The following is a 13,434-nucleotide window of genomic DNA, read 5'->3' as shown; positions in this document are numbered from 1 at the left end:
AAAAGGGGTAGTAAAATAAATGGCAAGAAAAGTAAATCAAACAAGCAATTAAAGAGGACAAGTAATAAAGAGAAACAATTATTACAGAGAGACATTCATGGCAAGAATTGAGATCATAGGCCTTCCATCCTAGTCACTAATAACAATAATTAACAAGAATTTATCTTATTACGTCATCCCCAATGATGGAAGAAGATATAGGTTATCTTCCATGAGAGAAAGTCTAACAAGACTAGCTAATCTCAATCCAAATGTCCTAATCAACTCACTAATTGGATTAGCAAGAGATTAGAGTTAATGGAAATGATATTAACTAACAATTCTAGATCACCAACATAGGTTGGGTTTTCATGATTCAAGATTGCCTAATTACTCTTTCCAAGACAAGAATGCTCAAAGTCTACTCTAAAGCCCAACCAAGCATTTTATCAAATACTTGGTGGGTAATAAAGGAAAGCATGGTAAGTATGCAAGAATAATAAAATCTAACAACTACCAATTGCAAGGAGAGTAAATCAACAACTTAATTCATCAATGAAAGAAACATCAACCTCAAATTGCATTAAATGTAAACCAAATCCAACATGAGTTCATCATCACAAAAGAAAGCAAAATGAGAAATTAATATTACAACTAAGAAAATCAAGATGTAGACATGAGAAATTATAAAAGAAACAAGATTAAAGTAAGGAATTAAATATGGATCTATGACAATTTAACCTAATCCTAACCTAATTCTAGAGAGAAGAGGGAGCTTCTCTCTCTAAAAAACTAACTAAAGGCTCATGTTGACTAAATAATTGCTCCTCCCTTTGCCCAAACTTGAATTCTTCATGAAATAGAATTAGAAATGAGTTGGATTGGGCCCAAAATACTCTACAAATCGCTGGCCACGAGTTGCTTTTAGTAAATCACGTGCACCAATCGGCACGCACGTGTACAGTGCACGTGCGCATCCTTAGACGTCAGACAACTATAGCAAAGTTTATATCATTTTGAAGCCCCAGATGTTAGCTTTCCAATGCAACTAGAACCGCCTCATTTGGACCTTTGTAGCTCAAGTTATGGTCGATTGAGTGCGAAGAGGTCAGGCTTGACAGCATTGCGGTTCTTTCATTTCTTCATGAGTTCTCCCACTTTGCATGCTTTTCTCCTCACTTCTTCCATCCAATACTCGCCTTACGAACCTAAAATAACTCAACAAACATATCAAGGTATCGAATGGAATTAAGGTGAGTTAAAATCCCCAATTTAAGGGCCCAAAAAGCATGTTTTCACACTTAAGCACAAATCAAGGGAGAATTGCAAAACCATGCTATTTCATTGAATAAATGTGGAAAAAGGTGATAAAATCCCCTAAAATAAGAACAAGATAAACCACGAAATTGGGGTTTATCAAATCTCCCCACACTTAAACTAAGCATGTCGTCATGCTAAAATCAAGAAAGAAGCAAAGGGTATCACATTTATTCAATGCAAACTAACTAAATGCAATCTATCTATATGAATACAATGACTTAGTCAAAATAAGTCAAATTCCAAGAATACATATACAAACACAAGGACTAAGGTAATAGCAATCAAATCAACCCGCAATTGAATTGAATCATTGAAATATTTTACAAACTTGCAAGAAGAGATGATCATGGGTGGAAACATGTAATTGAGCGATTGAACCCTCGCCGGATGTGTATCCGCTCTAGGCACTCAAGTGTATGGGGTTGATTCACTCAATTCTCCCCTAATCATGCTTTTCAAAATTTGTTTTTCATCTAACAATCAACAATTATTTCATGCATGCATACAAATATCATGAGGGCTTTCCCATAGGTTGTAATGGGGCTAGGGTCAAGGTAGGATGCATATGGTCAAGTGAGCTAGAGATTTGAATCTTTGATCAACTTAAACTTCCCACCTAACCTATGACAACCTATACAATTTTAAACAAACCTAGCTATCCATTCTTCACTTTTCACACACACACTCATGTATTCTCTTTTTGATCACAACTCACATGCATTGACTCTTATTGATCTTTACTTTGGGACATTTTGTCCCCTTTTTTTATTGCTTTTTCTTTTTTCTTTTTTTTCTTCTTTTCTCTTTTTTTTTTCTTTTTTTCAAACTAAGATGTATACAAGAACATCAATGCATATGGTTTACACATGATTAATACATGAGTATGTACCCAATTCCCAAGATTCTCAACACAAATACAAAAACACACTTTTATCTCTACCCAATGTTCCCAACTTTCTCAAAATCAAATGATGAACACTCTCACTAGCCTAAGCTAATCAAAGATCTAAACAAGGGACATTTATTATTTTTCACTTAAGCTTGTAATGTGCTTCAATTAAGAATAAGTGGGTTAAGCATATGCTCAAAATTGGCTAACAATGGAAGATAAAAGGTAGGCTATTTGGGTAAGTGAGCTATTTAAACAATGGCCTCAATCATATAGATGCATGTATACACAAAATAATGGACATAAAGAATCAAACAAATCAAAGATTACACTCATAGAAAGAGAATAATTCACACAAGAATGGAAATAAGTGGTCATATGATGTAACCACACAATTAGGCTCAAAACTCTCATGCTTGTGTTCTTAGATCAAAACATGATCCACAAAGTGTATTAATCAAGCAAGTTCTAAAAATTTTTTTTTTCAATCAATAGGGGTGCCCTATAGATAAAATCCTTGGAAAATATCATGATTTTGACTAAGCTTAATATATACATATGCAAAATGAGAAAGTGCAACTAAAAATCCTAAAATGAAATGCAAGAGTGTTGGGACTAGAAACTTGTTACCCAAAAATGCCGAATGGTCGGACGACCTCCCCACACTTAAAAGTTTGCACCGTCCTCGGTGCACTAAAAATGAGCAAGGGGGTACGGCGAATTTTCGAGTTGCCACCTTCAACTGGCGGGTTAACCGGTGCTGCGTGTTCTTCCTTCCGCTTCCATTTTTGCTTATGGTGCATCAATCATGAAAAACAAAATAAACACCATAAGATAAAAACATACAAAAGCAAGGAAGCGTGAATTGTTGGAATGAGGTAAGAACCACTAGAATGGAGTGAGTGAATTAGTGTGACATTAATGAAAAATAGGTGTGTGGGTTCTAAAATTGCGCGCGGTTTAGAACACACACGCGCGCTAGTACATAAGTGATGTCACAATTACACAAAGGAGAACATGCACTTCACTCATTCTAGTGTGCTTGGGATACTTTAAAAGACTTGTAGGTTAAGGCAACCAAACAAGTAGTGAAGAAGCATAAAAGCATTCAAGCAAAAATCAAGCAAATGTGAAATTGGATAATGCATGGACATTGATTGATGTACAATTAAATTTGATGAACAAAATGGTACAGAGAGCTCACACATCAAACAATGACACATATTGAAGTTATTGCAACACTTAAGTGACATAGAGGTGAAACACATGGATGCTATAGAACTTAGGAAAAAGGATATAGAAGTCAAAAATCATTTCAAATAGCAAGCATGGTCCACAAAGCTTGAAAAGCTCAAAAATACGTCACTAGGTAAGCTTTCGATCCAATTTCACAATTCTACAATCTCAATGCATGAAATAAGTGATGTGAATAAGGGTAAACCATAAACAAGCATCACCTAAAAAAATGCAATGATAGTATACAATTGCCTAACAATAGATGATGAATGCATGGTGACCAAAACATGCAATTCAAAAGAGTTAAGAAGCTTAAAGGCAATGTAACATTCACTTGGTACTCACAAATGTTAAACATGAAAATTCAAAACCAAGTAATAAATTGCAACCTCAACAAAGGAATCCAACAACGACAATAACAACAATGATGTTAAACTAACATCCTATTAGTAATAAGCAGCAGTAAACAGTAAACAAGATTAGTAATCTAACACTTATAATGGAAAACAAAAACTAAACTAACTAACTAACTAAAAGAAATGGTGTTGGATGGTGTTTGGTAGTGTTGGGTGATGATTGAGGGGTGGAAAGAGAAGAGAAGAAGGAAGGAAATGGAAAGAAGAGAAGAAAAGAAGGTGGGTGAAACATGGCAATCCACGCGTACGCGTCATGTGCGCGTAAGCGTGGATTGATGAAATGGAAGCGACGCGTGCGCGCGAATGACGCGTACATGTGCATGACAAAGTAGAGAGTCGACACATACGCGCAAGGTATGCGTCCGCGTGCCCTGGGGCACAAAGTTGGCACATTTCAGGCATAACTCTCGGGTGAATGTATGAGAATTAGAAAAATTCAATCCACGTGTACGCGTACATGACGCGTGCGCGTGGATGGTCGAAATGGCTTGATTCACACGTACGCGTAAAGCCCGCGTGCATGTGGATGGTGCTCTATTTTTCACAACTTTTTTCTATGTTTTTGCACCAAACCAAGCATTCCAAACCTCCAAACAACTACCAAAACACCACAAATCTTATTTAACACACTAAACTACCAAACAAACTTAACAAATCAATCAAAACATGAAATTAAACCTATTTTACCAATATGTACAAAAGAGAAAAATGAAAGGATATTACCATGGTGGGGTGTCTCCCACCTAGCACTTTTGTTTATTATCCTTAAGTTGGACTTATGGGGAGCTCTTCATCAAGGTGGCTTGTGCTTGAATCCATCCTTGAACATCCACCAATGCTTGGACTTTCATTGTGCTTCATCATTCAAGGTTAATAACTCCAAGCTTTGATGGAGTTCTTCACAAACCATAGGCTCCCAAAGTTGATTTTTGATGCCAGGGCATTTTGGCCAGTTTCACTGACATTTTCTTTACTGTTTTTAAGGAAGTTTCATGCATTTTCTTAGAAAATAAGATAGTTTTGGGTAGATATTCACTTACATCTTGATTCAAGCATACATTGTGCACTTTACATGATTTCATGAGGATTTTGCATGAAATTAATGACAAATTGGATGTTGCATTTCCCATGACTTGGACTAGAACTTTGATGCACTTTATTGCTTGATTTCAGGATAAAGGAAGCAAGGAAGAACCACATTAGCAGCCACGTTAGTCTCACTAACGTGACTTCTAACGTAGGAATGGGAGCTAGCTTGCAAAGTTAATGAGAAAAGTAATCGCCAATAACGTCCTCAAAGCCATCATAGCCCACGTTAAGAGTCACGTTAACTAAGTTAACGTGAACTCTAACGTGGAGGAAAGAAAATGGAGCCAACGTTAGTGACACTTACCTTTGTCACTAACGTTGGGCCAAGCTCATAAGTGGCCACGTTAGTTGCCACGTTAACTTAGTTAACGTGGCTTCTAACGTTAAGAAGCAAAAGAGAAGCCAACATTAGTGACATTTAACTTTGTCACTAACGTTGGCCAAGCCTCCACAAGCCACGTTAACTTCCATGTTAACTTAGTTAACATGGAAGCCAACGTGGAGAAAGTATATGATCGCCAACGTTAGTGACACCTAACTTTGTCACTAACGTTGGAATGAACCACACAAGCCACAATGAGCCACGTTAACTCCCACGTTAACTTAGTCAACGTGGAAGCTAACGTGAAGAAGAGAGATGATGAGCCAACGTTAGTGACATTCACCTTTGTCACTAACGTTGGAGATGGCTAGCATTGCTACGTTAGAGGCCACGTTAACCTAGTTAACGTGGACTCTAACGTGGGAGATAGGGGCACATTGGAACGTTAGTGACAAAGGTAAGTGTCACTAATGTTCTCGAAGGTTGGCAAGTTAACGTTAAGAGCCACGTTAACTAAGTTAACGTGGACTCTAACGTAAGAAAGGGGGAGGCTTATCAACGTTATTGGGAAAGGTAAGTCCCAATAACGTGTGCGAAAGACCAAGAGGCAACGTTAGTGGCAACGTTTGTGCCACTAACGTTGAGGTTAACGTGGCTCTAACTTGGGTCAGGAACGTTAGTGAAAAAAGTGATTGTCACTAACGTTCTCGAACCCATAATTTCACTTAACGTTAACACCACTAACGTCCTGAGCTAAAGTCCCTGCCCACTTCACACTTTCTCTCTGCAAGTAAAGCTAAGCCCAATGAACAAGATAACTGATTCAAACTCAAGATCCAAAAGCCCATACCCAAGACTTGAGGAGCCAACTAGAAGATCAGAAGAGTAGTATATATAGGAGTAGCTTTGAGTTGATTAGGAAGATTGGAAATTGGGGGAAAACTACTCTCTGTATTTTGCCATTCTCTGCACTTTTAGTTTTGTTTTCATGATGTATTCTCCATCTTTGCTTTTATTTTCCAGAGCTATGAACAACTAAACCCCTTTCATTGGGTTAGGGAGCTCTGTTGTAATTTGATGGATCAATACTAGTTTTCACTATTCTTCTTCTATCTGTTTTCTTGATTTTACTTGAAAGCTTTCGATCTTCATCCAATTTGATAGTTATCTTGGAAAAGAAGCTATTCAAACTTGGATCTCTTCTGAACCTTGAAAGAGGAAGGAAGAGATAATGCTAGAAATGCTTTCTCATGCTGGACCAAATTGGGTTTGGATGGATATGTGACTATAATCCTCTCAATACTTGATTTGGAAAATGCATGTGGTATAATCAGTGACCATACTTCATCTCTTCTCATGAGCAATTGACCAAGGAATTGGCTATTGATCAAGATTTGAGAGATTGAATTACAAGGAATTGTAACTCGATCACTTAAGATTGCCAAGGAGATCAATGAATGCATTGATTGAGGAAGAGATGAAAATAAAATTGATCCGGAGAATGCAACATCTCCTGAGCCCAATGAACTCCCCATTTCTGATCTTACCCATTCTCTTTAGTTTCTGTCATTTACTTTTATGAGCAGTTACCCCATTTCCATTTACAATTCTGCAATTTACTTTCCGTCATTTACTTTCAGCACTTTATTTCTAGCATTTACTTTTTTTGTTATTTACTTTCCCGCCATTTTATTTTCTGCAATTCTAAACTCAAATTCTGATTCGCTCAACTAGAACATTCCTCTAATTAAAGTTGCTTGATCAATCAATCTCTGTGGTATTCGACCTCACTCTATTGTGAGTTTTTACTTGACGACGAAATTCGGTACACTTGCCGAAGGAAATTTGTTACGAGACAAGTTTTTTGCGCATCAAGTTTATGGCGCCATTGCCGGGGATTGATTGTGCATCAACAATGATTAAATTGGAAGATAACTAGATTGAGCATTTTTGTTTTGTTTGATTTAATTTTCTGTTTGAGTAATTTACTTTCAGTTTTAGTTAATTTCTTCCCTTCCCCCTACTTTTTAGTTTCTTTTTGTTATTTACAATTCAGTTCACTAACCCACTAACTGTTTGATATATTGCATCACTCACACTAACAGTAATTCTAACAGAATACTTTCTGCATTTATTTTCCTTGCTTGTGCTTTGTTGGTTGTATGACAGGGAGAAGAAGCGGGGCTTCAACTTCCTTTGATTCTGAACCTGAGAGAATCTTCTTTAGATCAAGGAGGGAAGCAAGAGGAAAAAGAGTGGTTGGTGCTGAGGAAGAGGAGGAATACTTTGAACCAAACATGGAAGAAAACATGGAAGACCATCGTGAGGAAGAGGCTCACAACCATGGCGGAGGAGGTCGAGCAAATCATGCTGGGGAGGATAGAAGAGTTTTAGGCTCTTACATCAATCCAAACCCAGGAAACTGTGGAAGTAGCATTCAAAAGCCAACCATCCATGCCAACAATTTTGAACTAAAACCACAGCTCATCACCCTTGTTCAGAACAACTGTTCGTTCGGAGGAAGTGTCCAAGAAGACCCCAATCAACATCTAACCACCTTTCTTAGAATTTGTGACACAATGAAGTCTAATGGTGTTCATCCTGACGCCTATAGACTGCTCTTATTTCCATTCTCACTCAAGGATAAGGCAGCCAAATGGCTGGAGTCCTTCCCGAAGGAGAGCTTGACAACTTGGGAAGATGTAGTGAACAAATTTTTAGCAAGATTCTACCCCCCTCAACGAATCAATAGGTTGAGAGCTGAGGTCCAAACTTTCAGGCAACAAGATGGTGAGACTCTTTATGAAGCATGGGAGAGGTTTAAGGACCTAACAAGGAGGTGTCCACCTGACATGTTCAACGAATGGGTGCAACTGCACATTTTCTATGAAGGCCTGTCATATGAATCAAAGAAGGCTGTAGACCATTCATCAGGAGGATCTTTGAACAAGAAGAAGACTATTGAGCTTCTGAAAGAGGCAACACTAGAGGAGTAATAGAGCTAAACAATGTAGATGCTCTGCTGGCCCAAAACAAGCTCATTACCCAGCAGCTGGCTGACCTCACCAAGAAGATGGAGAGGAACCAAGTAGCAGCAATCACTACTTCATCAACAACCCAAGAAAGAGTGAATGAAGAAGCAGAGGGTAGTCAGGAGCAAGCCAACTACATTGGAAATTCACCTAGGCAAAACCATGATCCATACTCTAAGACCTATAACCCTGGATGGAGGAATCACCCAAACTTTGGGTGGGGAAATCAACAAAACCAAGGCATAGATCAAAGACGTTCAAATCCCAACAACAATGCAGCCCACCAACATTTCACATCTAGACCATATCAGCACCCACATAACCAACCCTCTCAACACCTTTACCAAGGCCAAAATAACCCTCCTCATCCTTCCACCTCTAATCCCAATCTACCATCATTTGATGACAGACTCTCAAGGATTGAGAATCTACTTGAAGGCATAGGCAAAGAGATTCAAGACAATAAGGCATTCAAGGAGGAAGTGTGAGCCAATTTCAAGAACCAGGGAGACACAATCAAGAGGTTGGAATCCTAAGTGGGGTATCTCTCTGAGCAGATTCCCAAACCTACAGATGGATTCCCAAGTGACACAGAGAAGAATCCGAGAGGTGAAACAAAGAAAGTAAGATGGGAAGATTGCAAGATGGTCACTATAAGTGATAAGGAGACTGAAGACAAGCCAAACAAGTCGGCAGAACAACCTGGAGACACCTCAACAGAGAAGGAGGAAAAAGATCACCAAGAACTAGAAATCTCACAACAGGAGCTGCTGAGACTTTATGCACCATTTCCCCAACTACTCAAGGGTGCTGTTGAGAAGAGAATATACTCAAGATTTCTTGACTTGTTTGCATCTCTGCATGTCAACATACCATTCATCAAGACCATCCAAAAAATGCCTGCATACATCAAATACATGAAGGAACTGCTCCCTAGGAAAAGCTCACTCAAAGGAGGCCAAACTATAGTAATGAACAAGGAGTGCAGCGCCCTCATTCAACCAGAGTTGCCTACAAAAACAAAGGACCCAGGGAGTTTTCACATCCCCTGTGCCATAGGAGAAACAATGTTCGATAGAGCACTTTGCGATTTGGGAGCAAGCATCAACTTAATGCCCTTACCCCTGGTGAAGAGGCTGCAGATCAATGAGATAATGCCCACAGATGTAGTCATCAGGCTGGCTGACAAAACTCAAAAACAAGCAATAGGAGTGGTGGAAAATGTGTTGGTAAAGGTTGGGAAATACTTTCTTCCCACAGACTTCGTCATCCTGGACATGGAAGAGAGTCACACTCACCCAATCATATTGGGAAGACCATTCCTAGCTACAGCCAGAGCACTCATAGATGTTGAGCGAGGGGAGCTAATATTGAGGATCCGTGATGAACGACTCAGTTTTAATGTCTTTAAACTCTCACAAGAAGCAGACCAAGAGAACAAAGAACCAAGCAAAGATCATAATGAGATACTGAAAGAGGAAGCAAGCATTGAAGCACAACCAGCCCAGCTGGGAAAGCCCTTGCTTGATGAACAAGGAAATAAGCAGTTGTCACAGCTCAAGGAAAAGCTGGAGGAACCTAAACCACCAGAGACATGTGAAGATAACAACAAAATTCCCTTAGAAGAAGAAGTCATAAAGAGCAAGGCAACATCAAAAGGAACAAAGAAGAAGGTACCAAGGAGGTGGAGGAACAAGAAGATCCCTACCGAGGACTTCTCTCCAGGGGATAAAGTGATCTCAGCTTACTTCCCAGATATCCCCCCTGATCTCCCCACTGTACCATCTTAGTTACCTAAGGTCTTCACTATCAACAGAGTTCTCTCCTTGGAACATATAGAGATCATTGATACAACCAATGGATATAAGTCCAAGGCAAGAGGGGAGGACTTGAAGCATTATCAACCTCCCTGATGAAGAAGAAACGTCAAGCTAGTGACGCTAAAGAAGCGCTTCATGGGAGGCAACCCATGTTTTATATGCCTTTAATAGTGAATAAGTCAATATTCATGAATTCCAACCCAAACTTGACAAACACTTGGTGAAATCCTTATTATGCAGTATATAGTGAAGAACAAGTTTGGTGTTCAAAGCATGCCAAGAAAGCATGGATGCAACTCAGAGCATGCTAGTCTTGGAGCTTTGAACAAAACTTTTCATCACAGTGCTCCAAACTAAGTTTGGTGTCACCCCAGGGTGCCACGGATATGCATATAAGGACGCACAGTTAGTTAGTTAGTTGGTGTTCATGAATAAATAACCTAATCCTTTTTCTTTACTATACTAGCCGTAAAGTTTAATTTTTATGATATTGAATTTTCTTATTTTATTTTTATAGGGAAAAGGAGAGGAGCATTGAAGGGGATTGATTGGATAATTAAATGAAAAAGGTTCGGCCACTTCATGAAGAGAAACTACACCCTTGTCTCAAGAAGGAATGCATTGGAAATTGTTGCCATGCAACATTGAAAAAAGGAGACCCTTGGAGACCGAACCAATAACCTTCATAAAGTGATGATCCTTGTCCTTTCTCCATGCACAACCTCAACCGTCCATCAAGCAACCATTCCATCAATCCACACCCTCCACTCACTCATAATCTCCCTATATAAATGAGTCCTAGTGCATACTTACCCCTCACATTCAAATTCCCACTCTCCACACTTCACACTTTCGGCATCCAAAACCCCTTCATCACACCTCGTCTTAACCAACCAAATTCCTCATCTATCCTTACCTTCCAATCCCCTCACACAGCAACTCAAATTCATGGCATCATCAAGCTCCAAGAGGCAAAAGAGGAAGGAACCAATAGAGAACATTCCTTTCGATGAGAAGAGATTCAAAACTGCCTTCCATGAACAAGAATTTGAAAGGATCAAGATCAAGAAGATATTGCCTAAGTTAACCTTCCAAATCAATGAAGACGAGTGCCCACAGATTCGGGAGAAAATTGAACAAAGAGGGTGGTAAAGGCTCACTAATCTAGAGGGGAAGATCAATGCAAACATCATCAAAGAGTTCTATGCAAATGTGGTTAGAAAAGACAAAACCAGGGCCCCAACCTTCAAAAGCTATGTAAGAGGAAAGGAGGTAGACTTCAGCCCAAATGCTATAACAAGAACTCTTCACTTGAAATCACCACATTTTGATGAGCCCAGTTATCATGCAAGGATAAGTAAGAGCCCTGACAATGATGAGCTCACAGAAATCGTGACTGACATCTATGTTATAGCAGCTGATTGGGAGAGGTATGCAGATGGAAGACCCCGGTTCATCAAGAGGGGAGACCTTAGCCCGGAAGCCAAAGGGTGGTTTGAACTCGTAAGGAGGTCCATCCTCCCAGCTGCAAATAATTTAGAGGTCAATATTAATCAAGCGACTATGGTACATTGCCTAGTACAGGGTGGAGAAATCAATGTGCATGAACTCATAGCTGAGGGGATTCAAGAGTCAGCTGAGAAGGCTGATTCGGGTGCCAGGCTTTGGTACCCCAACACTATTCTCAGACTATGTACAAAGGCTAAGGTGGTCTTCGAGGATAGCAATCCAAACTGGGTGAACCCTGGGAGGCTAGTTACAATCCAGCGTCTTGTCTATACTACACCTGCTCAGCAACAAAGAAGGCCACAAATAGGGAAGCTAAAAGCGAAAGAAGGAGCTCACCAAGAGGAGCCTCATCAAGAAGAATATCAACAAGAAGAGCATCATGACCCAGCCAACTTGAACATGAATCACCTTCTAAGGGCCATTGAAGATCTGGGGATGAGACATATGGAAGGACAAGAGCAAATACTAAACCGGATGAGCCAACAAGAAGAGTGGCAGAAACAACAAATGGAGCAGCAACAGGAACAATACTCCCAGCTCACTCAAGCCATCCACCAAGTTACTGAGAGGCAAGAACGTCAAGATAAGCATTTGCAGGAACTCAATCAGCGGCAAATAGCTCAGATGAAAGCATTCAATGAGTTCACTGTACTTAATGAAGGACGGCAACTACATAGGGAGGAGTTCAACGTAAACACTCAAGCCAAGTTGAACTACATGTCTAGTAATATGCATCATCTACACTATGCCATCCCTACATATGATGAGGTCCAAAAAGATTTTGTAGAACAAGAAGAGAGGAAGGTGAAACAGCAGAAGGAAACACTCAAGAAGAAGATGGAAGATGGTGGTTTCTGGAAGAAGCTGATTGGAAAAAGCAAAGGGAGTGGGAGTACGAGCAATCAAGTGGGACACAAGGAGGACAAGCAAGGAGGAGAGCATGGGCAACCACATGAGTAAAAGGTGGTGGAGTTCCTTCTTTGGTTCATCCCTTTCTATGTTTTAAATAAGGAAGATCTTGTATGAAATAGAACATGCTTCCATGATAGTTTGAACCTTTTAAATGCTGTCTTTTAAGTTCTTGGTTGAATAAGTCTATGATTGCTAGCCTTTATATCACTGCATCCTTACTTTGCTCACTTGTATGCTTGTTCCTTTGAATCAAATGAAAAGAGAATGAGTGTTTTGCAAAAGACCAGAGTGGAGTTCATACTATGGAGTAAGTTCCTTAGTTTGTGGTGCAGTCATAAATTAGCTAAGTTGGTTCAACCACAAGGTGAAAAGACAACTATCTGTCATGAATACTATGCTTTGAACACACCCCATGAGAATAACTAAATAACAAGATCCTAATAAGAAAAAGGGGAAAAGAAAAATGAAAGTGAAAAAAAAGAATAAAAGAAAAAGAGTAAGCAATAAGGCTAGGCACCAATGGTTTTAATCTTGAGGCATGTGTCTGTGGTGTTCCTGTATGAGGGATTTACTTGGATGAATAAGCTCTTAGGGGTGCCTTATCACTTGGTAACTTGGGTTAACTAACTCGGGATTATCAGCTGAAAGTCCACTATCAAGAGTAACCCTCACTACAGAGCATTTAGTAACCCAAAGAGGTGCTCGACACCAAGGTCTCAAGAAAAGAAAATAAATAAACCATATGCCTGTGGTGTGTATGTATGGGAGAGAGACTTGAGGAAGTAAGTCTTTAGGGGTGCTTCAACACCTAGCACCTTGAACCAACTGGTTCGGGAGTGTTGGCTGAAAGCTTATTTTAAAGAGTTGCCCCCTTACAGAACACTTAGCTTAAGAACACAAATAAGCCCTG

The 13,434-nt window shown here is 39.6% G+C and overlaps 1 non-coding gene across 1 annotated transcript; it reads right to left on the bottom strand.

Moving 5' to 3' along the window:
• Nucleotides 1-8,001: 8,001 nt before the first annotated feature.
• Nucleotides 8,002-8,105, bottom strand: LOC112724508 (small nucleolar RNA R71). Its single transcript, XR_003163667.1, has one exon. It is a non-coding gene; the product is annotated as a small nucleolar RNA R71 (small nucleolar RNA).
• Between the last annotated feature and the right edge of the window lie 5,329 nt (nucleotides 8,106-13,434).

Source organism: Arachis hypogaea, chromosome 11 (assembly GCF_003086295.3).
Source record: "Arachis hypogaea cultivar Tifrunner chromosome 11, arahy.Tifrunner.gnm2.J5K5, whole genome shotgun sequence".
NCBI lineage: Eukaryota > Viridiplantae > Streptophyta > Magnoliopsida > Fabales > Fabaceae > Arachis > Arachis hypogaea.
The sequence above is the reverse complement of the archived record's forward strand: the minus strand, read 5'-3'. Positions and strand labels throughout refer to the sequence as shown.